The 15,207-nt window shown below is 44.4% G+C and overlaps 1 protein-coding gene across 3 annotated transcripts in view; it reads left to right on the top strand.

The window, feature by feature from the left end:
• The first annotated feature begins 1,342 nt into the window (after window positions 1–1,342).
• UGT8 (UDP glycosyltransferase 8) overlaps window positions 1,343–15,207 on the top strand; it is a 36,828-nt gene continuing 22,963 nt past the window's right edge. Inside the window, exons 1-2 of one of the 3 annotated variants that reach the window (XM_039551027.1) lie at window positions 1,542–1,896; window positions 4,634–4,703. The gene's annotated coding sequence lies outside the window, so the exon portion shown is untranslated. Of the gene's footprint in view, window positions 1,897–3,056; window positions 3,124–4,633; window positions 4,704–15,207 lie in introns of those variants that run through there. The other 2 variants (XM_039551026.1, XM_039551029.1) reach the window with 2 other exon arrangements.

The raw sequence follows: 15,207 nt of genomic DNA on the forward strand, positions 1-15,207 counted from the left end.
CTGACCTGCTGACAGGAAAGGTAAAGTGTGTGTGGGATAATGCAAAAGCTTTTAGAAATAACGTGCATTCCTGAGTTAGTATGATACAGCACACAGTAATTAAATTCAAAGTACTACCACCACTGTGAAACATTTTCAGTGCAACATTCCATGAAGAAACCTTTAATTTTTTGCCAAGGTCTGGTAAATAATTGTAACTGAATTCCCCAGGTAACTGCACCGATTGCCACTTTCACAGCGAGAACAGCTTTATTAAAGCTGCTACCCAAGAAACCAAAGCAACACTGATAAACCTGCAGGTGATCCCAGCACAGCTCAGGAAGGTCTGAACAAAATCTACGCTTGCTTCAAATCCAGACTTATGCCCATGGTTATGCCTTAGGAATGGTTCTCCTGGTTTTGGATTTACTAAATTGGTTGCCACTGGAATAAGAATGTCATTTGGATATGCAGAGGAACTGAATTTATTCAGTTCTTACCTAATATAAATTGGAATTTATTTTGCCTACAAGTAACTAAACTTTTCAACAAAATAGAGTGAATATAGTTGATTTGGGGATATTTGACTTGAGAACTTCATTTTCAGAGCTCAATATTTCCCTTACGCCAAGGGCCACCACTGCCTTGTAGGATTTCAGTACCACCCATGAAAGTTTACCACATGATTTAATGTTAACCGGACATTAAAAGGGGCATGAGGTTTGAGAAACTTTAATGATTTGTTCTTTATGTGAGAAACAGAAGAGCTCTTAAAAAGCTCTATAACAAATATAAAGAAAAATTTTATGTCCCAAATAAATTGGATTGATTTGAATGAAAGTAAAGTTTCATTTTCTTTTGCAAGCCGTCTTGACTAGAATGGAGATCAATTTAAAGCTCATGTTAATTTTTCTTATCATGCCATTTCATTAACCTCTCATTCCGATTTCATTAACTTTTTTGTTTTGTCTGACGAAACTTAAACCTTCACTTTTCTTAAAGGAGTAACTTGATCTGTCAAATCAAAAAGATAATCTGAGAATTCTTGTCCTTTAAAGCTCATTGCAAAAACTCCAGCAAACTTGTAAGTTAAAAGAAACAGGGAAAGTTTAGACGTTAGAGCGTATGAGAGGTGAGGGGCCAAATCTTGTTCTTTCAAAGGACTTTACTGTCTGTCAGCTATGAGACTACAGTTTTACTAAATTTTGATGTATCACTGGCAAATAATAAATGAATAACAGAAAATAAAAACCAAAACAAATCTACATCCACCCAAACCACACACACACACAAAACCAACTGGAGATTTAGCGTCTGTGTTTAAAGTCTGCCGGGTGAGAGAGGGCGGGATAACTACACTGTTTAGTTGGCAGTTAACTAGCGAAGCGCTTTGGACTTGGCTTACAGCAACACGGTCCATGGGACCAGGTGTCCCTGCCTATGGCACGGGGCTGGAACCGAAAAGCAGCTGCGCCGGGGCTGATTGGCGGAGGCGGTTCCGGTCCCTCCCGCCAGAGGCGGGCACAGGAGACCTGCCCTGTGCCGGGAGCTGCCCGCCGTCCCGGTAGCGGGGCAGTGCATGGGGCGGGAGGGCAGCCGAGCCTTTCCCCGGAGCCGGGGGGGAGCGGTAGCGCCGGTGCATGCGGTGGGGCGGAGTGGGGGCAGCCCGGAGTGATGAGAAGTTGAGTGAGGACGGAGCGAGGGAGCCTCCTCTGCTCGCAGGGCAGCCCAGCCCCGCAGCAGGTGCAGCAGAGCCCGGGCGGAGGCACCGGCGGGCCCGGCGCTCCCGGCGCCGCAGCAGCGCCGCAGCCCGGGCCGGGCGGACCCGGCTGAAGGACAAGAGCCCCGAGCGGAGCTGCGGTCGTCGGCTCCTTACCAGAGGCAGCGACGCGGAGGAGCGGCCCTGAAGGGAGAGCGGTGAGGGGCCTCGGCGGTACCGAGGGGGGCCAGGCGCTCCCGCCTGCGGCGCGGGGCAGAGGGTCCGGGTGTGGAGGTGGAGGAGGGCTCTCGTTCCATCTCGCTGCTTGTTCCAGCCTACCCTCTCCCTCTTTCCTCCCGCAACGCAAGGGGAAGCCCCCGGGCGGCCGCGGTGGAGGGTCTAGTGGAGGGAGAGGAGGGAGAGCCATGGAAGTGGGGATGAGAGCCGGAGGGCTGAGGGGAAGAGCCATGGGAGTGGGGGTGAGAGCCGGAGGGCTGAGGGGAAGAGCCATGGGAGTGGGGGTGAGAGCCGGAGGGCTGAGGGGAAGAGCCATGGGAGTGGGGGTGAGAGCCGGAGGGCTGAGGGGAAGAGCCATGGGAGTGGGGGTGAGAGCCGGAGGGCTGAGGGGAAGAGCCATGGGAGTGGGGGTGAGAGCCGGAGGGCTGAGGGGAAGAGCCATGGGAGTGGGGGTGAGAGCCGGAGGGCTGAGGGGAAGAGCCGTGGGAGTGGGGGTGAGAGCCGGAGGGCTGAGGGGAAGAGCCGTGGGAGTGGGGGTGAGAGCCGGAGGGCTGAGGGGAAGAGCCGTGGGAGTGGGGGTGAGAGCCGGAGGGCTGAGGGGAAGAGCCGTGGGAGTGGGGGTGAGAGCCGGAGGGCTGAGGGGAAGAGCCGTGGGAGTGGGGGTGAGAGCCGGAGGGCTGAGGGGAAGAGCCGTGGGAGTGGGGGTGAGAGCCGGAGGGCTGAGGGGAAGAGCCGTGGGAGTGGGGGTGAGAGCCGGAGGGCTGAGGGGAAGAGCCGTGGGAGTGGGGGTGAGAGCCGGAGGGCTGAGGGGAAGAGCCGTGGGAGTGGGGGTGAGAGCCGGAGGGCTGAGGGGAAGAGCCGTGGGAGTGGGGGTGAGAGCCGGAGGGCTGAGGGGAAGAGCCGTGGGAGTGGGGGTGAGAGCCGGAGGGCTGAGGGGAAGAGCCGTGGGAGTGGGGAGGGAGCCGCGTCGATGCGGTGTCTCCGAGGGAGGGGACGGTGTGACCTGAGGAGGGAGCTGGGGGAATGTGGGGGAGCGCCATGTCCTGAGGGGCGCCAGAAGGACGCGTCCCTTCCCGCCCTTTTCGTGAGGGGCGCTCGGGCGGGGAGAGAAGAGGGGCCCAGGGGCGGCGCGCACGGTACCTGTGTGGCGCGGCGGGCGGGCGCTCACCAGGCGGGCTCTGGCGTGGTCGTCGTCCGGCGCCGCAGCGGTGAGTGCGGAGAAGCCCGGCAGGTGCCGGCGTTGCTCCTTGGGGAAGGTTGAGCGCCGCGAGGGAAGAGGGGGCTGGAAGGCTGAGGGGGCACCCACCCGCCCGGGGGTCCCTCAGCGGCGGCTCCGCAGCCCTGAGGGGAGGCGCGCTCGCGGTGCTTGGCGCGCGCGGGGCGCTGAGGGCGGGAGCGGCGGGACGCGGGAAGCCGCCGCTTTTCGGACACCGAATTCTGGCTTCTTTTGGCGGCTCCCCTTTAACTACTTGGTGTCGCCGACAGCCGGCCCGCGGTGGTGTCAGCGGGGGTAACACCGCGGTGTGTGGGCGCAGAGCCCCCCGTGTTGGGTTGCCACCCGGCTGCCAGCTTGGGGACGTGGTGTGAGGGACATCCTAGACCTGGGATGACTCCCAGCGCGCCTGGGATGCAGTGCCCTCCCTGGATATTCTCCGAGTTTCCACATCCCAGCCGCCTCTGAAGGAACAGCGTTGCATAAGTGCTACTGCGCTTCCCGGTTGGGCTTAAAAAGGAGGAAAACGGTCAAGCGTGAACTTTTCAGGCGACACATCGCTGAAGTTGCGGTGTTTAAGCGGAGGTCAAGTGGCATCTTGTCTTTTACTGTCTACCTCCTCGTCTGAGCCCTGGCCGTGGAACAACAGGGGATCACTGGGAATTGCGCAGCCCGTTTTGCATGCTCATCAGAGTTCCCTGGGGAGGGACAGCAGGGAGTAACTCCAGTAGTAGGCATCCTTGAAGGTCTCCTCCCCCAAAGCAAACATCTTGAAATGAGTATTTTTGGTTTGGTGGTTTTTTGGTTTTTTTTAATGTTACGACCAAATGGCTTAATTTATGGCATCATTTACATGATACCACTTATTTCCAGACTTTTATTACAAACATATTCTCAGTTAACATTTGCAATCTGAAGCTGCCTGCCTGCTTTTCCAAGCAATTATCGTGCAAGGTCACTTAGTTATTTTAGCTGAGCTAGTTTTAAAGCACCGACACTACGTAGTGTGCAATTAACCTTTGCTTCGTATTTCCTTGGTTTTGTTCCTTTGTTTTGGTCCTTGCTCCCGGCTGAACACTGGATACTGCAGTGGCTTTTCTTTTCCAAAAGACTCCAGTTTGTGCTGGAGTCTTGTGCTCCGAGATAGTTTTCATGCTGTTGTGAAAATATTTCAGTTGAAATACAAGGAAATGAGTACTTAGCACAAAATACTTGTGAGTTATTTTTGCTTTGTTTTTTTTTTTTTTTTTGCATGCTTCGTGTTAACAGAAGCTCTTTATAGAACACGAGAAAAGAAAATATTTGTTTTGTGATGTATCTGTTAAATATTGAGACTCTGAGGTGAGAATCGTGTCGGTGTTTTGTAAATGCTAAGTTTTATTTTCTTAGGGTGCTTCTAAACAGTTGGGTTGTTCTAAAGCAGGATTTGGGTGGAGAAACCCAGGGGCTTAACAGGGCTGGAGGAGAGGACATCTGAAATGATCCTGCATCCTTCTTCTGTGCAGGGTGATGTCACCTGAGCTCTGAGTCCTCTCCTTGCCCGTGTGAGTGGATTGGAGAAAAGTGACTTGCTGAGTAAGTGGTCATGAAGCAGTGGATTGGTTTTGGTGGATTGAATTGGTGGCAATTTCATCTTGGTGAATGGCTGCCAGCTGTTGTGCCTTACTGGCATAGCTTTGTGTATGGCCTTCTCTGTACCTGTTGTGAGGGCACAGAGGGTATGATTTGCTGGAGTACACTTCCTACTACTTGAAAAATGTTCTGCAATAATTATATTTGTAAGTGTAACAGCGTCTGTCCTGACTTGGTTATTTTATAATTGACTTTCTTGAACATGAGATACATTAGTTCTGACTTAAATTGCTGAGTGTTTAGTGCACATGCCCACTTTTTTGGGGTTTTTTCCACTTTGGGCTCTTTGAAGTGCTTTTTGTCCACATCACTGTTTTAACCAGGTTGCTCCTTTTAGAATAGTACAGGGTTTATTCCTTATTGGTCAAGTGCCCCGTCTTTTACTTACAAGAGAAATCCCACTGCAGTATTAAAGCCTATTGGGTTGTGAGACCAAATTCATGAGATGCTTAGCAAATGAAATACCTTTTTTTCTTCCAGATCTAGACTTTCAACAAATATTTTTATTTCTGTTTGATTATTTCAAAGTCATATTTGTGAAGAGAACAGAACTGTGTTTGAGAAATGCTGATACATGAGAAGCATTTGACATCATTCACCTCCTTTGTTGGTATTTTTGTCCTCACAAAAATTTCAGCATGATTTGACCTCTTACTGTTGTTTTAGAAAGTATCTTTGGGCTGAAAACTGTCATTCTGATACAGCTCCAAGTGTTTGTGAATAGGTATTGTAGAGGGCTCCTCTTCTTGTTTTCCAGGAAGTAAAATACCCTAGAAGCCTTTAATAGAATTCTCTGTCCTTCCCCCAGGACAGCTATGCTTGGAGGCAATTTCCAAGGCTTATGACATAAGGTTTCTTGAACCCTTTGATGAATTATTTTTGATGTTTTAGGACACTTGGGTGTATGTACGTTAAAATGCTCAGGGTGTGAGGTCCTGATATTCCTTGTAAAAAATAAGCATTTAAATGGTCTATAGCCAAAACTGTGGTTATAAACCAGTTTGTTATGACCATTTCTCTTTAACAGCATGGTTGTCATGCCCATAATTTTATTTGTGTAGAGAAACAAGCATAGCTTTCTTTGCTCTGTGCTGTTCTTTCCTCCTATGAATGGATGGTTCAGCTTCACAAAAAATAAGCAACTTAAGACTGTTTTCCCTTCTTACTCAGTAACTAAAGGGAGAGTTAATGGGAAATCTTGAGTCAGCTTCTGATTCTGAGCTGAGCTGGAAATGAGCCTTGATGCCCTGCAGAAACAGCATGCTTTAAAAAAATTAAAATATTAAGGCTGTGTCTCAGTGTATTTAGAGGGAGGTAACAGTGTCAATGTAGAGGTTGGAGGACCTTCCAAATTTCTTAATTCAAGACTGTACTCCATTAGAGAAATCATTTTCACCACCAGTCTGGAAAAAGGTATTTAATTTATTTGTTATGCCAGAAGATGGAGTGCGTAAGTGTAACAAAACCTGCAAACATTAAATTTAGACATCCAGGACTTAGATTAAAATGCAGTTACATATATTGTATTTGATTTTGTTGGGTTTTTTTCCTGTGGCCCCCATCCAATTTGAAAGTTACTTAAGTCAAATGAATAAGGTGCTTTAATGCCAAGAAGACCAATTCATGAAATACACATTTTAAAAAGTATTGCAAAAATTTTCAACAAAAATTAAGTATTAGCTTAAAAAAAAAAAATCACAAACAAACCCCAGCACAAAGCAAACAAAAAAGAGAAACAAAAAGGACTCAAGAAAACACATGGCCAGTACTCATGTGTTGCCCTTAGCTTTATTTCCAGGACATCATTGTTATCTTCCCAATTTAATGTTTCAACTGAAAAATACTCAAATTTGGGGCAAGGTGAGGTGTTTTCTGGCTTACACTGCAAATGAGGCGAAAGGAGCATCTCTCTCTGAATGAAATCTGGGTGAGGAACAGGAATTTACCCAGGATATGGCTTTCAGCACAAGATGCACAGCTTGCTGGTGAGGTGAGGTGGGAAGTGTGGCTGCAGAGCCCACTGCCATGAGCAGCCCCAGCAGCTGTGGTGGTACTTTATGTAGTATCTGCTTCAGATTTATAAGTAGTAGGGATTTTTAAAATGAGATCGTTAGGGTTAGAGAGCATAGGTGCTGTTTGCAAGGAGCTAAATATTTGTTTTGTAGGTTTGCTTGGGAAGCCACTTCTGCCAATTTACCACAATGCAAACGTCTGCTCAAAAGTGCTTCTTTTCAATAGCGCGGTGTGCTGAGGCAGACCTTGTAGCAGTATCCTTCTCAGGAGTGTTCTTGACTAGAAGGTTGCTGTCACTGGAGAGCTGGGTTTGGCATTATCCAAAGTCACCACAGTTCAGTCGAAACCTGTACCCCAATGCAATGTAGATGCCAAGAAAGCTTTGTTGGAGAACTACACCCCTGATTAAGCCTTGCTGGTCCTTAGAAGAACGTTATTTGCTGAAACTGAGCTTTGAGGGGTGTGTGGTGATGCCTGTGGTGTTTGGTCCCTGGGCACAAAATTTTATCATAAGTAATCGAGCTTAAAACGCTTGTGTGAAGTGTTGTCTGCACACATTTTGCTTCCCAGCAGTGCAAAGTGGAAAATTCCCATGTGTATTTCAGTAACATGTCTGGATAGGCCAGCCTAGTGCTTGGAGCATCCAAGAATTGTGGGGCTAAAAGTAAATGGGAGCTGTTGGTGTAAATCCTGTGAGGGCTTGTGTGGAAACTTGCCCAAGGACAGTTGATGATTATCTGAATTTTTTTTTTTCAAGTTGAGAATCTTGAAAAACAGATCTGACTGTGTAAAATACAGGAGTAAAGCTGGCATCTTTCTTTAACCACTCATAATGATAAATCATTCATTACTGTGCTTCGTGACACTTTGGTAATTATTTTGCTTGTTTATCAATTAGCGTTGTTTTCATCAAAGTACACTTGAAGATTGGAGTATTCCACATTATTTTATCTCAGACTATACTTGTGTTAGACAATCAGTCTTGCCTTAAACTGCTTACTAATGAAGTAACTGAACTACAGCAGTAAGCTGTAAAGTTATTTTTGTTATAAACCCCCATCAGAGACTTAGTGTTCATGCTCAGAAAGTTAATTTGCTTTCCAGAAGTGGAGGAATACCTGGGAAGTATTAATTATTATTCCTTCATATCCATTTTGGTGGGTAGGAACAGACATGTGCATGTGTAGAACCACTTGGGGTGTGTCTGGATGGTTTATTGTTCATTTATTTTGGTTTTACACCCAGATCCTTCTGGAAATTGTAGTCTTGGAGATGGGAGCCGTCTTCGTCTTGATCTTCTGTAGCCTTTGAATTTATTTTCTCTTTTCCCTAATATTTGCGAATTAACAGATTGCACTTAAGTCTTGGACTGTCTTTGAAAAATCTACAAACCCTGTCTTTAGACCATTCCTTTCTGGAATTATGCTCTAGTCTTAGCCAACTACTGGTGCTGGAAATTCACAGGAAGCGTATGTGTATTTAAAAATTTTTATACAGCTACAAGAAAAAAAAAAAAAGCCCCAACCCTTACTGGAGTGTATTTTGCACCTTTCAGAAGATTCCCAAGTTGATTTCTGTCCCTTGTAGCTCTGGTAAGTGATGTGGTCTTGCTCTTCAAATCAGAATCTCAGGATTAAACTGTGTAGGAAAGCTGTTATGCTGCTTTTATCCTTATTCTAGGCCCAGATTCTACTAGGAGATACTTCAAAGCAGGCGCTCCAAAATACAGGTCTGAAAGCAACAGACAACTGAATTTGAGGGAAACCAACCTGTAAATTTCAAAACAGCAGCTATTAATTAACAGACTGAATAAGCTGAATGGTTTTGGCATGTGTGGTGTTGCTGCAGTTATTTTAATTGAGCTGAATAAGAGCAGAGCATGATGAAACAAAGTATTTTTACTTTATTCCAAGTTGTATTTCCCACTGCAGAAACAAACCTGTGATAGCTTCCTTTGTGATTGTGTTTGTGTGGCTTGTTAAAATGTGCTTATTTGCTATAGGATGAAGTCAGAAACAGAACAAAGAAATTCATTGAGTGCTTCTGGGTGTCATGTGATGGCGTGACCAGGGAGAGCTTGTACCAAGCTGAAGCCAGTTGGAGTGAAAGGCAAAGCATCCCCCCAATAATTATTGAAGTTAAAAGAAAGTCCCAGTCAAGTGGGTTTAAGTTTAAAACTAGTGTTGTTTCAGGTCCTGAGGCTTGTTCGCGAGGGAAAATTCATGCTTGGGCGATGGTAGCGTATAACTACAGGCACCAATGAATTAAGCTCACAACAAAGTGCACTGCAATTTCCTCCAGCCCCTTCTTCAGAGGGTCATTTTATCAAAGGAGATGCAGTTGCTAATTAAAGTGTTGAAAATCAGAGTCAGGTTTTTTTCTTTTTTTCTCCTTTTTTCTTTTTTTGCTCTTCATTCAGCCACTATTTCAGCCTGTCTTTTGATGCCAGTGTGAGAGCAAAGACTTCAGGGGCAGCTTTGACCTTTCAGTGGAGGCATCTTTGTCTCCATCAGCTGCTGTGGCACTTGTGTCTCATGCTCTCTGCAGGTAGAAGGTTTCCTTTTATTTTCAGCACTTAGTCCTGTCGTGAGTTATTCTGTTCCTGAGCTCTTTAGGGCACTGTGGTCACACAGCAGGAGCAGGGCCACTCATCTTCACCAGCACTGGTGTCCCCAGGAAAGGTGGAGTAACCTGTTGGCTTCTCTCTGTTACTACCCCCGGCCCTGGATGTCACAGCAATATTTCTGGTTCTTTCTGGTGCAAAATGGCCTGTCAAGAAGCTTATTGGTTTCAGGTCTGGGTGCTTGAAAGAAAGGTCTCCAGGAGCTGAGGGGACTTTATCAAGGGACTTGAATGTTGTTGCCAAAATACCGTGTCTTGTGTGAGTTGCCGGTAGCTGTGAAGGAAGACGTGAAATTTGTCAGGAAAGGTTCTCACATTGTGTTGGATGAAGCAGACAAGTCTCTCCACAAGGAATATGTGTGTCTCGCTTGCAGACAGATGGCTCTTCGCTGTGTGCAGTCAGCAGTTGTCTTTCCAAGGTGCTGGGGGTGGGATAACCATGGGCAACAAGGAACAGAGCTGCATAATGGAGAGCGCCAATGCGGAGAAATCCGAGCTGCTGGCACATGGCGTCAGGTTGCCCTCGGTGGAAGGCACACAGGTTTTGGAGCAATGTGTAAGCTATTGGCTTTGCTAATCCTCACTGTGTAAAGTATCACAAATTATAGGGATCTAGAAATGCCCAGTTTGAGATGCCCAGTGCAAAACAGAACAAAAAGGACTGGCTGTTCTTGCTCTATTTGCTTTTATTTGGGTTATTAAAATGCGTCAAGAATGTATTTTGATTTGTTTTGACTACCTTACCTGGTAGGTCTACAGAGGTTAATGTTTCACAGGTTTTAAAATCTTGATGGAACTCACTTCCATGCAGTCACTTGGGCTGAACTTAGAAAATGGGTACTTGTACAATACTGACCTTCAATAAAGTTTATATTTTTTTACTGCATATTATTTGCTCAGTTTTAGTGCATAGAGTGTTAAGGAATGTAGTTAAGGGGTGGAAGGTGCCTTTGCCTTGTTGTAACTTAGTTCATGTTATGAAAATATTGAATTAGACTTAAATCCTTTACTCTCAGGTAAATCAGATCTTGGCTGATAAAGTCAGAACTGCAGCATTATGACCCCAAAGCATGCAGGCGTTGCTTGGATTTATAAGGGACTTGATTAAAAGATCAAATTATTACTAGTAATAGATTTGGAAATCCAAAGTAGTTTTAGAATATAATCACTTCATAAAGATAATATTTGTAAATAGTTAATCTTTTTAGATATGATAAGTCTTTTCAGAAGTTTGGGACAGTTTTCCATAACCATGAAGATTCCTGGAGCACTTCTTTCTGAAAGCCAGTGCCAAAGTGTTACCAGGAGTGTTATACTTTGACCACTTGCTATAAAGTCATCTTAACTAGGACAGAGTGCCTTGCACGTGAATTGTAGTCCCATGTAACTTCTGAAAGATCTGTCTACTAGCATGCCTACTGAAAATATTTTGTGTATGAAGTGGAAAACCTGTATTTTGATCAAGTGCCTTTTCTGCCTACCTGTGGAGTGAGGATTTCTAAAACCCTTTTTCTACCATGGTTGAGTACAAAAGCTTAGGTAAAACCCTTCAGTGTTCGATAAAACCTGTTGCACGTACGGTAAGTTGTCACTAAAAGTGGTTTCCTAAATTGCATATCCTTTTGACTCCCTCTTAATAGCACCTTTGCTGTTTGCATAGCTGACACAGTAAGTCTGATAGAGGATTGCAGTGACATTGTAATGCCTATAAATCTTACATCTCATCCACAGACAAAAGAGTTTTTGTACTCATTGAAATGCTTCAGTCATTGGATAGATGTTTTTTGGGAGCCTGTACAAAGCAAATGCAAAAGCCTGCTCTTGTTGATACACGTGTCTTGCTAATTTCTTAATTTATTCATTTAGTTGGAAAAGGAGCCTGTGGTTGAAAGCCAAATCACAGTACTCATCTAAAACGTTGCAACACAGTGTAGCAATCACAGCACACACTGTGCCTCAGCAATTAGTAACAGGATGTGTGATAGGGAAAACTTAAGGACATAGATCCAAAGGTTGTACAATACCTGTTAGCAGAGTCTCTTCCCAGATAATTTCCTGGTTTGTTGCTCTGCAGCTTTGCATGTTCCTGCATTTCTGATGGGTTTCTTGCTTTTCAGCACATGGGTTGCTTAGTGCCAGCTGCTTCCTAATCTTAAACTGCAGTTTGGTGCCTGAAGTCAGTTTGTGGGCCTGATTTACTGTAATGCTCCTAAAGGATTATGGAGTAGTATTTTGGATTGCCTGTGGATTATGTACAGCACAGCAAACAGTATTATGGGTTAAGAACATGTTTCACAATTCCCAGCTTAAAGGGGTTAGGAGGCAAGTTGCACTTCAAGCTTGAAGATTGTGGTCTTCCTTACTGTCATCTGTTATGCCACTAATTAAAAAGTTCCTGTCTCCATGATAAAATTATTTTCTGAGATTCACTGTCAGACATAATTTGGTCAGTGCGTTTCCTCACATAGGTAGCGTTTCTGGGTGCTTGGCAAAAAAATGCTGATGTGAGCTGCTGTTAAATCTTAAAATGTTTTGGGGGAATGTGAAAAATTAGAGCTATCTTGAAGAATGTGTAGAAGGAAGGAGTTTTCCTTTGGTCACTCCTCCACAGTTTTGAATCAATGCACTTCATTCATGTTTGTGTGCATGTATATATACTTTGTCTTTAATGTCAACTGCATGTATGTGGCTGACACAGCTAAGATTTGGGATAAGTATATGTATTCTCTTAGCATAGAATAATCCTGTACTCAGTATTGGTGAAACCCTTTGTCTTGAAATATTTTCTTTGTCTTTCAGCATTACACTTAACTGCAAGTGCCTTCTGTGAGTCATTCCTGGCTATCTTGGGCTTGATAAAAGGCTTTGTTTACGGGGCCTTTGGTCATGCAACCTGGGTTATAGGGCTTGGCTCTGTATTTGTATAACTGAGGTGCTCACAAGCCTCTGGAGGCTGGGTACCATGTTTTACGTGTAAACCTGTTTTCAATAGCTAAACCAAACAGAATTGCACATGAAGTAAGTTCGTGTCAATGGGGTTTTGAGTGGGCAGGGCTGGAGTGGCAGTGAATTGGGTAATGTCAGGTAACAATCTGAGATCACTTATTTCTTTCCCTGTTTTAATGCTTCCTTTCTATTAAGGGCAGTAGTAAACCACAGTCAGCAGCTGCTTGTGGTGGTTTTTTGGTTTGTTCCCAGAGGCAGTTTGTAGTGCTCTCCACGACCAGTTGTTCTTCAACTTCCCTCATCATTTCTCTTGCTGTGCTTTCAACCACGTGTCTCTTCCTACAGCTACACTACTTCTGATCTTAAGAGAAATAAACACACTGTCTGTGTTCATCTGTGGTGAAAGCTGAAGTTGGACATGGTAGGGTGGGATTGGTTCCTGACATGACACTGCCCTATTCATGGTTCCAGTTTTTGACCTCAGGTGGAGGCACAAACAGGTGGGATAACAGAGGTCACATTTGCCTTAGTGGGAGAAAAGCAACTGGCTCTGGAGCCTGGCATGGGTGGTTGCTGTAGGTAAGTCAAAACTGTTCAAGGTCCCTCTACCTATGTGGAAACTGCATCAGATTTGCAACTTTTAGTATAAGTTTAGTTGCTGATGAAATACGTCTTCGTTTAAAAAATACAAAAAGAATATTTTTTATTTGTTTCTGCCTTTTTGGTCTCATTGGTTCAGCCACTAATACGAAGTTTTGGAGAGTTTACAGCCCCAAGAGCAGAGTTTGCGTTCTTTCTTCTAAAACGCTGAGTTTTTTGTAATGAGCTCTAGTAAAGGGAGGGGAACAGTACTGAGAGCAAGATGAAGGAATAAATCTGCGTGTTAGTGCCACAACTGTGGCAGTTTGTAGTACACACGGTTTGCTGAAATGCATGAAAATCCCACGTTTCCCCTTTAAAAAAAAATAATATTCCTGTGATGCGCACATTAGTTTTCCTTTTGGGCATAGTAATTTCATTACTGATTAGCTCCCAGACTGGGGCTTGCAGAGGTGGCAGCCTGATCCTTTAACCTGTGCTGTCTCTGTGAAATTGTAATGAGTAATTTGAGCCCTTTGGGTAAGGTGAGAGTGATCAGCAGCTCAGAGATTGCTCCTTTGCTCTCAGAAGAGCACTGCTGTTTGGAATGAAGGGCACCTTTCCTGGCAGAAGTCCCGCTCAAACTGCCCAGGTAAACGCAACAAACGTTAGCAAATTTAAAGAAAGGATGAAAGGAAATGAGGAACTTAAAAAAGCAAATTGCATCGCTTAACTCCAGCTCTGTAAAACTTCCTTTGCTGCTTTAGAAATCAGGAGCGTTAGTGAATAAAAAGGACTTTTTATATCCTTTTGTGTGAGTGCCTAAGAACTGTTTCATCTTTTGAGTAGTGATAAACATGGGAGCAGTTTGCATTCAGGCTGTGCTGGATGGAGATGATTGAGAGGCTCTTCTGCTCTAGATTTCTCTACAATGGAGGAAAACATGGACAATGGTATTGGTGGCTTGAAAATAGCTATTTCGGAGTTTCAGAAATAGAAGGTAGGCAGCCAGTGATGTAAAGCAGAAAAAACCCTCAAACGTGCCAAAAAGTTCTATTAGCAGTGATTAGCAGATTATTAAGGATTGGCAGCAAATCTACATGTAGATTTGGGTACGTGTTCCCGGACTGTAATTGACAGACGAATTATTAATTGGAATTTATCTAAAATAATTTAAGATTGGTGCTTATATAAATTACATTAGATCTTAATGTTTAAATTATTATTATAAAAGCCAACTGGCACTACACTTATTTCAATGTCATTCAGTTTATTTCCACATTGTCCAACCTTCAAGTGTCAGAGCTTTGTGAAGAAGGGGGGAAGGATCCTCTCTCCTATTTTTTTCTTCTGAAAGTCATTATTTTCTGTGTAGTCACACTTCTTGTTGTAGGTCCTGCTTGGTCCTTCTGGGTGAATGGAAAAATACTTCCTAAAAAAAAAAAAAAAAAACCACCCACGACTTAGAAGTGTTTTGGTCAGCTGAAAGCATCTCTCCAACAGTCTGACTGTCAGGAGTGTGCTTGGTTTTCTGTAATGCTTTAAAACTCATGCTTTCTCTTTCATTTGAAAACCCCCACTATAGGTCATTAACTTTGAGTAGCTGTTGGAGTAGGTTTAATATTTAACTTCTTGGTATGTCTTTGACTTTTTCTTGCTGTGCTCCAATAGGAGACCTCTTTACAATCAGGTTTCACTACTATAAAGCCACTCTGCATCTGGTTCTTCTCTGTATCCTCATTTTTAGGGCTTTTTGGCTGAAAGGAATGGCTTCAATTCAGTGATCATTTTATGGATGTTGTTTGGTTGGCGGTTATGTTATGTTTTGGGGGTTTTTTAAATTTTAGCAAACTTGAATTTTCCTTTTCCCCCTCTGTGACAAAAGGATGTTACATGCCAGCTCAGACACCGAAACAGTCTTACTTAATGAAGGCAAATCCTAAGAAGAAGTACTTAAGATAGAGGTACAGAATAGTTTTATATTGTTAACTATCCTGGAGAAATGTATCATTCTGTCTCAGGGCTTTTCTTTCCTCTTTTCTGTCAGGACACCTGATCATTCTTTTTCATGCTCCTGGCGTGCAGAAATGAAAAGCAATTGCATTGGACATTGATCCTTTTTATTTATTTTGGCAAGTGATTTGTTCTGGGAGTTTATTGCCGGAGTGTGACTGGGAGTTAGTAGGAAGAATCCCTGAGCTCTAGTTGAAATTAGCTGGCTTCTAGCTGAGCACCACCGTGGCGTTTTCCTGACCCTTGGAATGCCTCCTGTGCCTGGGTACTGCTT

This window comes from Corvus cornix, chromosome 4, assembly GCF_000738735.6.
Source record: "Corvus cornix cornix isolate S_Up_H32 chromosome 4, ASM73873v5, whole genome shotgun sequence".
In the NCBI taxonomy this organism is placed as follows: domain Eukaryota; kingdom Metazoa; phylum Chordata; class Aves; order Passeriformes; family Corvidae; genus Corvus; species Corvus cornix.